Below are 14,679 nucleotides of genomic sequence, written 5' to 3'. Positions count from 1 at the left end.
AATCCAGTCTTGATCGAAATGGACTTTACGCACAATTTATTGTATCCCCCTTTTCCAAGATTGGTTTGAAGAAGTGATAAAAAAAATTCTTCCAGACCCATTTCTTTTGCCTCCTCAGAACTCTCTTTCTTTTCTCCTTCCTCTCTCTCTTAAGAGGGATTGAAAGAAAGAGGCTAGATGGAAAAGTTTCTTTTTTTTTTCTTTCGAGAAGATAAAAAAAAATTTGGAGGAGGAGCAAATTTTTTTTGGGTGGTGGTGGTTGTTTTTTTTTAGAAGGTGATAACTTTAGTGACATTTAAAGAGACCACCAGAGGATCCGTTTGAGTCTCGACGACCTTTTCTTGACGGGGGTCTGTCTGGCAATAAGCGCTGGCATATTGTTTAGGGTAAGTAGAAGAATCCGTCATGCCTGGATGAGGCGGTATGTAGCGCACTCCCAGATTAAAGAGGGTGGTGAAGGGAAATCTCTCCCCCGGATAGAGCAGTCGGTAAACGGGTTGATTGGGTACAACTCGAACCAGCGGCTGAGTTAAAATGCTATACACCCAGGCCAGAAGCTGATTATTTTTAGGATTATTTTCGGCCAGATGTAACATTTCTTCGCTGGAGAGGACATATCCCTCTTGAGAACTGCCGAGACTCTCAAGATCTTTTATTTTCCTGAAGACGTGGTGTTCGTCGAAAAACACGGAGAGAATGTCCCAGGTTCTTTTACTGGAAGTATGAATCAGAGGCAAAATGTCCGTAGCGTTCCAAAACAATCTTCCGTCATCCACATAACAGCGAATGCTCACAAACTCATTATATAAGATGCGGATCATCATCTTGAGTAGAAATATGGATACGCACAGCAGTCTCTCTCTCTCTGGGAAATAGAGTCTGTCTTCCACTCGCCTCTCTATATATACGAGAAGACCACGTGATGGGTGACGTGACGGTTGACTTCTAGAAAAAAAAATCAACTTTGTCTACCTCTCTCTCTCTATGACCTTCTATTTTTTTTCCTAAAGGACACCCCGTCACCTTTTCAAAGGTCATGGGATTGAGAGGAACGAAAGAAAAAAACAACCATCCTTTGTATACTACCTATGACCTTCTCCTAGAGACCCCTGTCATTTTCACTCGTGAGCTACGTGATGAAAGCTTTTTTTTATTCTAGAGTTTATCAACTTTGTAGACACATGACCCCATCACCTTCTCAAAGGTTATGTCGTATGGAATGGGACCCTTTTGGTTTTTTCTTTTGAGGAAATAAAAAATAAAACAACTTTATAGTCATCTCTCTATGACCTTCACAAACACTCATGTTTTATCATTTTTTTTATTTTAGAATTCATCAACCTTGTTCCTCCTCCCCTCTCCCTCTCTCTCTCTGAGGAGTCTATATAAACGGATGGCCAGCGAGCTCTTGTTCATATCAGACGAGTGTTTCGCCTTGAGAACGGGGAAAAAGTACAAAAGCCATGCTGCTCAAACTGGAATATAACGATGACTATTACGTGCACGCGTATGTGGATCTAGGATTCCTGTACTGGAATGCCAAAGATATCTTGACTCTCTTGCCTACGAACGTCTCGCATACGACGAGTGTTCTCCAAGTCTTTTTTCCTAATCGACACCATTTTCTTCGACTAGGCGATTTGGACAACTACTCCAAAGAATGGGGTCAACCGAACCAGATTGTCCTCACTTCGAATGAAGCGGCCTTCGTCGCTTCGAAATCCCTGCATAACAAGTCGCTCTTCCCTTGGATGTGTAAAATATTCATGAGACCTCTGACGAAAATTGAGGGGGACGGGGAAACGTATATCACCCTCCGAGAGACTGTGCAAGACGAACAAGAAAGGAAAAAGAGTCCTCTCTTTTTCATCACTCAATTCGGGATCCATCATCTCCCCAAAATCATCCAGAGACATCAAGCCTTCGTTGAAAAGTATCAGAAAGAGGATGATGGTGATGATGATGATGATGATGATGATGATGATGCGATATGGTCTCCAGTCGCTTAAAGAAGGGGAAACGTTCTCCGCTTTCCCTATTCCATAGACTGGAGAGTTGAATCAGGAGACCAAAAAAATGGGTCTTGGAAGGAATGAGTGCATTTCAAAATGCATTCGATTCCTTCCGAGACCCATTTTTTTGGGCCACTCTCTCCTCCAATATTGGGAAAGAGAGAGAAAAGAAATTTATCATCTCCTGTCCACCCAAAAAGAAACTATGTATTTTTGTTTTTCTGGATGCGGCCGAATTTGTAGAGGAATCGTCCAGAAACCGGCCCTCAAGCCCATTTTCAGACTATTTCTATATATATTCGGTCATCAAGATGGTCCGGGGACGACTTTGTTTGGACATCATTTCTATATAGATGGTGAAATTTGTATAGCCATTTCTAAAGAATCTCAGAGAAAACTAAAAGCGAGATTGCAAAAAAAGAAATAGCCTCCAGTGAACACAATTCCAACGACAGTGGATAGGAAAAGTGAAGAGTTCAAAGTGAAAGTCGAAAAACGAAATGGGATCGGCTAGGAAATATTTCTCAGAGCTCAGAAAGAAATTTTGAGATGTAAAAAAAAAAAAAAAAAAAAAAAAAAAAAAAAAAAAAAAAAAAAAACTTTTTGTTAATTTTTATCATGTCTTCTAGACATGATAAAAATTCACTCTACCCTCCTTTTCGTTTTGAATGATGTCAATAGATCTCTAAGAATGAATCATACTTTTCTTGGAAATCTATTTTTAGACACATGTTGACATCATTCAAAACGAAAAGGAGGGTAGAGTTAATTTTTATCATGTCTAGAAGACATGATAAAAATTAACAAAAGGTTTTTTTTTTTTTTTTTTTTTTTTTTTTTTTTTTTTTTTACTACTAGAGAATATTTTTCTCAGCTCTCAGAAATTTTCCCAGCCAACTCAATTGACCAGACATAACCATTTTCTTACAATAATGAACTTTCACTTATTTATTTAAACCATCCCAGTTTCACTTCAAATCAGTCTGTACTATGACCTGAATACAAGCTTCTGCTCAGGTATGTTAATAATATATTTTTTGTTTCTTTGGCTTTTCGCGTTTAGTTTATGTGATTCGTCTTTCGCTATAGAGATCCAATATTTTATAATGGCAATTTTGATTTAAGATGGTCACCATTTTCGCCATTTTCCGTAGCGCTTGATCTGCTCGAGTGTCCATGTTGCGTCTATCTTCATGATAAAAATTAACTCACCCCCCCTTTTGTCTGGGAATGTTGTCTCCCACTTTCTAAAAATAGACCATGACTCATCCTTTTAAAGAATAGAATTCCAAGAAAAGACTGGGTTCTGGTCTATTTTTAGAAACGGTACATACCCAGACAAAAGGGGGTGAGTTAATTTCACTTTCAACTCTTCTCTTTTCTATAAAAGCATTCCACGTTTCTGTTCAGAACACTGTGGGCTGTTGAAAAGGCAACACGCCTCCCTCTCTACCCTAATCGGGAATCCTGATCCAGGTGTTCCCCGCTTCACGCTACCCATCTTCACCCATTTCTAAAGAATCTCAGAGAAAACTAAAAGCGAGATTGCAAAAAAAGAAATAGCCTCCAGTGAACACAATTCCAACGACAGTGGATAGCTTTTTGGGGTCCTTCCAGATATATTACCGGTGACCGATAGGTTGTTCAGGGTCTACAGCACAGACTCAATGTACCCCCCTTTTGTCTGGGAATGTTGTCTCACCGTTTCTAAAAATAGACCTGAACCCATTCTTTTCTTGGAATTCTATTCTTTAGAAAAGATGAGTCATGGTCTATTTTTAGAAACGGTGAGACAACATTCCTAGACAAAAGGGATTAGTTAATTTTTATCATGTCTAGAAGACATGATAAAAATTAACAAAAAGTATTTATAATATATATTATATAATATATATTATATAATATATATTATATAATATATATATTATATATATATATATATATTTTTCTGACTCAGAATTTTTTCTCGGCTCTCAGAAATTTTTCCCAGCCGATCCCATTTTGCTTTTTGACTTTCACTTTCAATTCTTCTCTTTTCTATAAAGGTATTCCACGTTTTTGTTCAGAATAATACGGGCTGTTGAAAAGGCAATATGTCTGGTCATCAAGATGGTCCGGGGACGACTTTGTTTGGACTCCGCCCCCCCTCCAAGCCCATTTTAAGTATATTTCTATACAAATTCGGTATAAAATTGTCCGGGGACGACTTTGTCCGGAGACGACTCTATCCGGGGACGACTCTGTTTGGACTCAACCATGACGTCATTTTAATATAGTGGAATGTGTATAGAAATAGTCGGAAAAAGGACTCGAACGCCCGTTTTCAGTATATTCCAATACAAAATTGATTGTCCACAACATAAAAAAAGACATCATTTTTTTCTTGAATGGAGCTCCATTTGTATTAGAATATACTGAATACCGACTCGAACGCCCGCTTTCAGTATATTCCAATACAAAATTGGCTGTCCACAACATAAAAAAAAGACATCATTTTTTTCTTGGATGGAGCTCCATTTGTATTGGAATATACTCAAAACCAACGTGAACGCCCGTTTTCAGTATATTCCAATACAAAATTGGCTGTCCACAAAATAAAAAAGAGACATCATTTTTTTCTTGGATCGAGCTCCACTTGTATTGGAATATACTGAAAACCAACGTGAATGCCCGTTTTCAGTATATTCCAATACAAAATTGGCTGTCCACAAAAAATAAAAAAAAGACATCATTTTTTTTCTTGGATCGAGCTCCATTTGTATTGAAATATACTGTAAACCAACGTTTACGCCCGTTTTCAGTATATTCCAATACAAAATTGGCTGTCCACAAAATAAAAAAAAGACATCATTTTTTTCTTCTAACGAGCTCCACTTGTATTGAAATATACTGAAAACCGACGTGAACGCCCGTTTTCACTATATTCCAATACAAAATTGGTTGTCCACGAAATAAAAAAAAAGACATCATTTTTTTCTTGGATCGAGCTCCACTTGTATTGGAATATACTGAAAACCGACGTGAACGCCCGTTTTCAGTATATTCCAATACAAAATTGGCTGTCCACAACATAAAAAAAAGACATCTTTTTTTCTTGGATCGAGCTCCAGTTGTATTGGAATATACTGAAAACCGACGTGAACACCCGTTTTCAGTATATTCCAATACAAAATTGGCAATCCACAAAATTAAAAAAGACATCATTTCTTTCTTGGATCGAGCTCTATTTGTATTGAAATATACTGAAAACCTTCCAAACACCCGTTTTCAGTATTTTCCAGTACAAATTGGTAGTCCACAAAATAAAAAAAGACATCATTTCATTCTTGGATCGAGCTCTATTTGTATTGAAATATACTGAAAACCGACTCAAACACCCGTTTTCAGTATATTCCAATACAAATTGGCAGTCCACAAAATAAAAAAAAGACATCATTTCTTTCTTGGATCGAGCTCCATTTGTATTGAAATATACTGAAAACCGACTCAAACACCCGTTTTCAGTATATTCCAATACAAATTTGCAGTTCACAAAATAAAAAAAAGACATCATTTCTTTCTTGGATCGAGCTCCATTTGTACAGAAATAGCCTAGAAATCAGTTCGAACGCCCGTATTCAGTATATTGTAATACAAATGAAATGACATGAAAAATGCAAAAAGAGGAAAAGTAGCCTATTCTATTCTATTCCAAAAGGGGAAAATATATAATTCTATTCCAAAAGGGGAAAACTTGTATCCAGGTGGGCCCACAGCACGGCCGGAACTCAAGCGAAACTCGATAGGTTAAAATCGATCCATTAAATAACATTCTTAAAAAACAGTAAATTTTTTTTCACATCTAAAACTCAAGCGAAACTTGATAGGTTGAAATCGATCCATTAAATAACATTCTTAAAAACAGTAAAGTTTTATTCTATTCCAAAAGGGGAAAACTTGTATCCAGGTGGGCCCACAGCACGGCCGGAACTCAAGCGAAACTCGATAGGTTGAAATCGATCCATTAAATAACATTCTTAACAAAGAGTAAAGTTTTATTCACATCGAGTCGGCTGGGAAAAGTTTCTGAAAAATAAATTACCCCCCTTTTTAGTCTGAAAATTTGAAAATTGATGTCTTCAATTTTTGAAAAATTGAAGACATCAATTTTCAGACTAAAAGGGGGGTATTTTTTTTTTTTTTTTTTTTTTCAGCCAGAGAAATTTTTCTCCGGCTCTCAGAAATTTTTCCGCACTCGACTTGATGAATAAAACATCCCCGTTTCTTTAAGAATGGGCTCACTGTTAACTATTTCAGCATTCGACGTTTCGCGTCCAATAATAACTGCTAGGTGTTCAAGAATGCAGATGCACCTACTAGAGTTTCTACAGAGAAGCTTGACTGGATGGAGAGAGTGGATGATTTTTTCCAAGATTCTCGACTTTGGACCGTGAAGAGGTAATGGATCTTTTTGTTTTTTTTTTTTCTTTTAAAAAAATTTATGGATAGATTCATTTCTTTTTGAATGGACCAAGAAAAATAGGACAAAGTTCTTTTCCAAGATTGGATGAGAGAGGGACCCAAAAAAAAATGGGTCTCGGAAGGAATCGAATGCATTTGCACTCATTCCTTCTAAGACCCATTTTTCTTGGTCTCCTGATTCGTCTCTCTCTCTTCTCTGTCCATTTCCATAAATATAGGGAAAGCGGAGAACCTTTCCCTACTTATTTCTAAAAAATCTTTTCTTTATTTTTTTTCCTCCTGAGTTTATGTATATATCAATTCAAATACTTTTGAGAACGGTCATCCCAATTCTCTGTCGTCTTTTCGGTTTCATCGTCCCAACACTCAGTGGACATAGTCTCAGTCGATTTTGGAGCATGAGTCGTCCGTTCATTGTCCCGACATTCAGTGGACATAGTCTCAGTAGATTTAGGAGCATGAGTCGTCCGTTCATTGTCCCAACACTCAGTGGATATAGTCTCAGTGGATTTTGGAGCATGAGTCGTCCGTTCATTGTCCCAACACTCAGTGGATTTTGTCTTTGGAACCTCTGAAGATATTTTGGGGGTCTCATGAGATTCTTTGGAAGGTTCGTCCCAACAGGCTGCTGGATCGTAATGGGGAATATTTTCAGGTATGTCTCCCCAACCCTCCGTCTTCCTCGAGTTATTGGAGGAAGTTGACGAAGTAGAAGAGCCCATCAAGTTTAAAGACATATGCTCATCCGGATGTTCCATCACTTGGAAACAGGACAGATTATCCCATTTCTGGATGAGGTTATCGTACGCTTTTGGGGACGGATCCTTCTCTAACTGATCGTAGGCCTTATCAAAAGCTTGCAGAGGATTGTCTGCTTCCTCCTGAATCCTCTCCTCTTTCTCCGTTCCGTCTGGATAGACGTGATTGATATGAAAATCTTCTTCCGTAATATGCCATCGATAGTTGCGCACTTTGTTTTCGGCACAATGGAAATATTTCCGCTTTTGATGATGTCGGGCACATTTTTCCCGATACTTCCAAATGATTCCATCTGGCACATAAATTTCCGTCACGGGTTTTTGATAATCCAAGGCTTTAGCAAAGAATTTAGCTTTCTGGCATCCCACCACATAAATCGTGGAGAAGCTGTGAGTGAGCGATTGGAGAATGCGTCCTAAATGGTTGTAGGGAATATGACCCTCGTTCCAACGAAGTCCGTGCCGGTTTCTCGTCAGCCAGGCATTCGTCTTTTGGTTTTTTTCATTCAGTTGGTGGAAGGGGTGAGGAGGAGCAAACGTCAACGATCCCACGGTCAAAAAATCTTTTGTCGCATAGCCCAATTCTTTTAAAACGTAGGTAAATTCCCCCTCTTGTAGTTGTAGGACTGGAAACCCTCTAGATCGAGCACGATAAAGTTTTCTGAACACGCCATGGCGATGAATACGGTGATGTCTTCCACAAACAGGAGCAAAAAAGAGAATCGAAAAGGTATATATGTATAACAGGGAAGATCTAGAAAGGAAAAAAAAACAACAAAACGTTTTAGAGTCGTCGTCTTGAAAGAGACATTTTTCTTTTCAAAGGGTTAAGAAGTTTCAAAGTTTCAAAGGTCTTTTTAAATAAAGTTATGATTATTATGATTATTAAAAAAAACTAAGAATCAAATCGAGTTTATAGATAACCATATTCATAGGACCAAAGGGACTTACCAGCTCAGTTCACGTCTTCTGTTCTCTGAAGAAATCTCGCGGAGGATACACACTTTTATACTCGCGCGACATCTGTCGGGATCGCGACCCCATCTAAATGTCAGGGTCATTCCAACCTCTTAAAAGGATCGGAATGAAAGAAACACTTTGATAAAAAATATATTTATGAAAAGATATCTGAGGGTCGTGAGAACATTTTCTCTCCCCACCCCCCGCCTATTTCAAAAAATAAATAAATAAATTAAAATAAAATAAATAAAAAAATAAAAAGTCTTTCTTGGATCGCGTCAAGTTTACAAAACAACTCACAGGACTTGTTTATCTCGATCTTGTCAGGGTCACCGTTTCACATAAGAAGATGGATGGACCCTGAACTTTAGACATGATAAAAATTAACTCTACCCGCCTTTTGTCTGGGAATAGGGTCTCACCGTTTCTAAAAATAGACCAGATCCCATTCTTGGAATTCTATTCTTTAGGAAAGGAGGAGTGATGGTCTATTTTTAGAAAGTGTGAGACAACATTCCCAGACAAAAGGGGGGGTAGAGTTAATTTTTATCATGTCTAAGACATGATAAAAATTAACAAAAAGTTTTTTTTTTTTTTTTTTAAAAACTGAAAAATTTTTCTGAGAGAGCTGAGAAAGATTTTTCCTCCCAATCTTTTTCGACGATGAAAAGGGAAAAACTACTGATCCGATCTCCCTACGCTTTAGGGAAAAAATACTTATGAAATATTCATGTGTTAAAATTGACTATTCAAATAAGTGACATTTTGTTTCTCATTGGAACTGTTCAACGGCGAGTCCACTCGTCTCATTCTTTGGGGTAGGGGATGAAAGTACAGCGGTTTGTTGAAATCGATGATAGTTTCCTCTTTAGTCGGCGGAACTGTAAATCTATCCCGTCTTAACTCTTCTAATCTCTTTGAAAGTCTTTCCACTTGCTCTGCTAAGGTTTCCTCGGTACTCATGATCTCTCTTAGTTTAGGGAAGTCTTGACGTATTGGCTAGAGAACAGAGGGTCTTTTTCTCTCTATACATTTATCATGTGGCAGCGTGTGATTTATAAATCCTTGTGAAATCTTTCTACGTCTTGTGTAACTTGGAAGATTCGTCTTGTGTAACTTGGAAAATTCGTCTTCTTCTCGTCGATTGGGCTGGAGTTATAGAAAAGAAATGGGATTGGAAAGAAATCAACATATTACAAAAAAAAGGAACTTTTTTTTCTATTTTTTTTTCTCTAGGGATTTACATACCATTTCATTCATGAACATTCAAGGGTTCTCTCCAAGACCAAATTTTAGAAGAGGACCACAAAGAGTACACTTGAGGATCCTCTTTCAGGTCTAGGTGAGATAAGGGTTGAGACCAATATTCTTGGGTCTCTAAAGCATCCCAACTTAGACATTTATTATTATTAGAAAGTTCATCCTCCTCCTCCTCCTCCTCCTCCTCATCGTCGCACGAGTTCTCCTGGGGAGATTCTTCCGCCTCCTCTTCGTTTTCGCCAGCTTTGCTCTCGGAGGGGTAACTATGTAATTTCCGGAAAACGTAACTACCCTCCATCAAATGGTATCGAAAATTTCTCACCTTGTTCTCGGCACAATGAATCATCTTTTGGAAATATTGGTGTCGCGTGCATTTCGACTTGTTCCGCCACTCGGTTTTCCCTGGGATGTAAAACTCGTAAACGGATCGCTGTCAGAGCTTGCTGAAAAATTCGGCTTTATCGTATCCATTGACGTAGATCACCTCCACATTTTCGGTCAGTATTTTCAGGATCGTAGGAAGATGCTCGGTCCATTGCAGGCCGTGTCGGTTATTTGTAGTCTGGTTGACCACAGCTTGATTGCGGGACGATAAGTCATCGTAATGGACAGGAGGGAGAAAAATCATGGATCCGCATAAGGTTAAATCGCAAGTGATGTAGCCCAGTTCTTTCAAGATGAAACATATATCTCCCGTCTTTGAATCATAACAGTGAAAGTATTCCATGTCCAGAACAATGTAGGAATCTTTGAGAGGTTCGGCACTCAAAATGTCCATCTTCTTCAATTGAGGAAAAAAAGAAAACAAAATTCTCTCTCTCTCTCGCTGTGTGTACTGAAGGAAAAAATGGATAGCGTTCTCTCGCCGTCTCCTCTTTTATATATATATAGAGAGAAGGTTGCACGTGACAGGTCGTATGAATTCTGAGAAAGGTCACATTCGTATATATATTTGTTTTTTGAATAATATCGTGCGTATCTCAATACACATCCATCATCATGATAATAAAGGTCACCTTGGAAAGAAAAAGAAATAAAAAACATGGAACTCGTGCTCGACTTTGAAGGTTTCTACGATTCTCAAGGAGCCTTTATTGTGAAAGAATTGGCTTACGTCACATTGGACGGTACTTCTCGAGGGGTATTTGTTTTTAAATCCCCGTTTCCATGGCAAATGCTCACCGAGAAAGAAAAACGAACCGCTGTGTGGGCGAGTGATTATTATCACGGCTTGTCGTGGTACGAAGGAGAAATTCCGTACAGTTATTTTCCATGAGTGTTAACGATGTTGACGGAATCTTTTTCCATGATTTGGGTGCGAGGAGAAATGAAACGGCGGTTTTTAGAGAAATGGTTGCAAAGATCCATTTATTGCATTTCGGGATCGACGCAAGAGATTTTCAAATACAATGGGATCGAACACATGAATTGTCCTAACCATACAAAAGGATTTTTCCATTGCGCTCTACAAAAAGCAGTTCGGTATCATTATTATTTAAAGACACAGAGAAGAATTTCGCAAGGTCGATCCTGCACAATTCAATCTTGACAGAACTCATTAAAAAAATACATATATCACGTTACTTCTTCAACAGCACAGATGGTTCTGAAGCGAAACTTGGAATTTTGAAATAATAGATCAGGGAGAAATCATTCTTAAAAACAAATGGTAAAGTCTCGAATCGGCTGGGAGAAAAAAAATTTCTCAGAGGCGAGATAAAAATTCTCTAATGAAAAAAAAAAAACTTTTGGTTAATTTTTATCATGTCTTAGACATGATAAAAATTAATGACCCTCCCTTTTTGTCTGGGAAGGATGTCTCACCCTTTCTAAAAATAGACCATGACTCATCCTTTCTCTAATGGCAATCATTCCATGAATGAATCACGATTTGTTTTTCAAAAGAGTGAGACAACATTCCCAGACGAAAAGGGAAGGGGGTCGTTAATTTTTATCATGTCTAAGACATGATAAAAATTAACAAAAATTTTTTTTTTTTTTGAGTTATAGAATTTTTCTCAGCTCTGAAAATTTTTTTCCAGCCGACTCAAGACTTTACCATTTATATTTACGAATAGTCTTTGGATTATTTATTTATTTTCTTTTAAAAAGAAAAATTCTGAGCTAGACCTATCTATTGGCTTAACATTCTGGTCATAGAAACAGTCTACAATCTCATTTTTTTTTCGAGGCTAATGCACGGGTTCTCCAATCAAAAGGGTTACTATAAAGGGATTGGTTTGAATGCATTTATCTACAAATGTTGTAGGATTCTGTTGTTGAGAAGGGGGTATATTATTATTATTATTATTATTATTATTATTATTATTATTGTGCAGATTCGTTTTCTACATGGAAGTCTAATCTCCTCCGAAGACCTTTTCTGGGGATCGTCGATAGATGGTTTTTCAATAGGAATCGTTTCCCTCGGATCCTCAAGAGATAGAGGGGGGTCCTGTCTTGAGACATGGAGCGGTCTCTCCTCCTCCTCCTCCTCCTCCTCGAGAAGTCTTGAGAAAGGGAGAGGATTTTCGGTTCCCTTATTCTTGAGGGGTCTTAACAAATTGAGAGGTCCCTCCTCTTCGAAAGAGAGAGAAGTTTTGGTTCCCTTATCCTCGAGGGGTTTTGACAAATCGAGAGGTCCCTCATTTTCGAGGGGTCTTGATAAATGGAGAGGTTTTTCATCTTCGAGGAGGTTTGACAATGGGAGAGATTTCTCCTTCTCGAGGGGTCTCTCTTCCTCAAGGGGTTTTGAGGGAGGGAGAGGTTTTTCATCCTCGACGGGTTTTGACAAACGGAGAGGAATCTGAACAGGCTTCTCCTCATCCCCATCATTATCGAGGAGGATGAGGATAGGCTTTTCGAAAGGTTTTTTCTTTTTCTTCTAAACAGGCTCCTCTTGATGCTCGGGGAGAGGGATGGGGTAGTTGTTCCACCATTCTATTTTTTCTTGCTCGAGGATTTTTTCAAAAGTCGTGGCCTCTCTATGATGAGACGAAGGAGGAGAGTCCTCAAGAAGAATATAATAGGTATTCTTCCCAGTCTTCTCGATCGAGAGAGGTTCGTGCAAACATTTGTGCAACCATTCACTAAAATGAACGAGAATCCCTTTTGTCTTCTCAAGACGATCCATAATCCTATTCATTTGCGAGACGGTTAGAAAGTGGGACGTGTAAAAATATTTGGCTCGTTTCATTAACAAAATTTGTGCATCCAAAGGTGGAATGTCACGAGCCATCAACACGTTTTCGTCGGACAAAAATTCGTCCCGCATCTTTTGATAACTCCCCACGGTATAATAACCCACACATTTTGAAAAATCGGAGGCTTTCAGGTAAACGACTCCTTGGATGATATAAAAGGAAAGATCAACATATTTATATTTGAAAGGAATACACGTAGTGAGCTGGGGATGCCTCCTCATGATCCACTTGGACAAAAATACGACTTTGGGGCTCTCCCCTTTTATTTATAGAGAGAAAGAGAGTGTGACCTTCCCTTCCCTCCTCCTCCTCTCTCCCTGCTTCCTCTATCTCTGGACGTCCTTTGATTGGAAAGGGTGACATTGAAAAAAAAAAGAAGGTCATGGTTGGATAATTTTTTGTTTATTAAATTATTACTTTCACTTCCTCATTCCCACACACATTCATCTTTTAAGAAAAGAAAAAGAGGTCATGGAGATAAGATTTCTTGGAAAGAAGAGAGAGAGAAACAAAAAAAAAACAAATAACACGGACGTCATAGAGCCTCTATGTGTGTCTGTGTGTGTCTATATATATAAAAAGGCGAGAGTACTGGGCGAAATCATTTCTTTTCCATTGGGAGCCATGTCGCTGTTAGACGTTTTTCCAACTCAACGGATTTCGAACGGGGAGGATTTGAAGACGCTAAAGCAAATCTCCAACTTGAAAATTTTTTTGGCGTGTCATTGTCGGCGTGGCGGTCGACTTACCGGAACCTACCTGGCGTGCAAGATCCGCTTCAGAATCCAGAAGCTTCTTCTTCTTCTTCTTCTTCCTCGACTTGTTCAAACAGGCAACCTCTTTCGGACTCCTCACAGACAGAACCTCTTGCAGTATCCTCTTCTTCTTCTTCTCGAACCTGTCCCGACATCTTTGAGGTAGAATGTCAGACGGGTCCACAAGCTTCAAAAAGTCCCGACATCGTAGAGGTAGAAGGTCAGCCGGGTAAACAAGTTCCAACGGGTCCAGAAATCATGCAGGCAGAATCACAGCCGGGTTCACAAGTTCCAACGGGTCCAGAAATCATGGACGTAGAATTTCAGCCGGGTAAACAAGTTCCAACGGGTCCAGAAATCATGGAGGTAGAAACGCAGCCGGGTCCAGACATCCTAGATCCCTCCACTCATCCCAAAGAGACTCCAAGTGTTTCAAGACAGCCTTGTGAGGATCCAGCCCTTCCCGTATGGAATGATTATATGGACTTACAAAATTTGGTGCAACAGGAAGGAGAAGAAAATAATCATACGGATGGGTGGGTCAAAGACTGTTTAGATCATTTAACCTCGAATGAAATTGAACTGTTATGGAATTGCATTTCTGAAATCACATCGGAAATGGGATAAAAACCAAAACAAAAAAAAATTTTTTAATAACAAATTGGAGGAGGGTCATGATGTCAATTAAAAAAAATATTATATAGAGTCCAATCTTGGTGGTTCACTTCAGTTTTCCAGCATGAGGTGATCCACGTTTCCCGAAATATGGATCCCATTCCAAGAGAGATTGTGTAGAGCCTTCACTTCAGTTCTTTTTTTTTTCCTACCAAGAGGAGAGGGTCCCCAAAGGGCTACCCATGTCCAAAGAGAGAAAGTGTAGAGCGTTCATTTCAGTTTTTTTTTCAAGTTTAGGGGAGGGAGGTCTCAAAATGACACCCCCCATTTTCAAAGAGAGATGGTGTAGAGCGTTCATTTCTGTTTTTTTCCAAAGTTAGGGAGTTTTCAAATGACTACCCATTTCAGAGAAAGAGAGAGAGAGAGAGAGAAGGTGTAGAGCGTTCATTTCAGTTTTCCAAGGTTAGGATGGTGGTGGAGAATCCTCCAAAATGGCTACTCATGTTAAAGAGAGAGAGAGAGAGAATGCGTAGAGCGTCCATTTCAGTTTTTCAACATTAGAAGGTCCCAAAATACCTTCTGAATTCAAAGAGAGATCGTGTAGAGCGTTCATTTCCAGTTCTCCAAGATCAGAAGAAGAGGGTCCGCTTTTCCC

The sequence above is a fragment of the Stegodyphus dumicola genome, chromosome 8 (genome assembly GCF_044657685.1).
Source record: "Stegodyphus dumicola isolate Sdum_Otavi_A_Nest chromosome 8, ASM4465768v1".
NCBI classification, from domain to species: Eukaryota; Metazoa; Arthropoda; class Arachnida; order Araneae; family Eresidae; genus Stegodyphus; species Stegodyphus dumicola.
The sequence above is the reverse complement of the archived record's forward strand: the minus strand, read 5'-3'. Positions refer to the sequence as shown.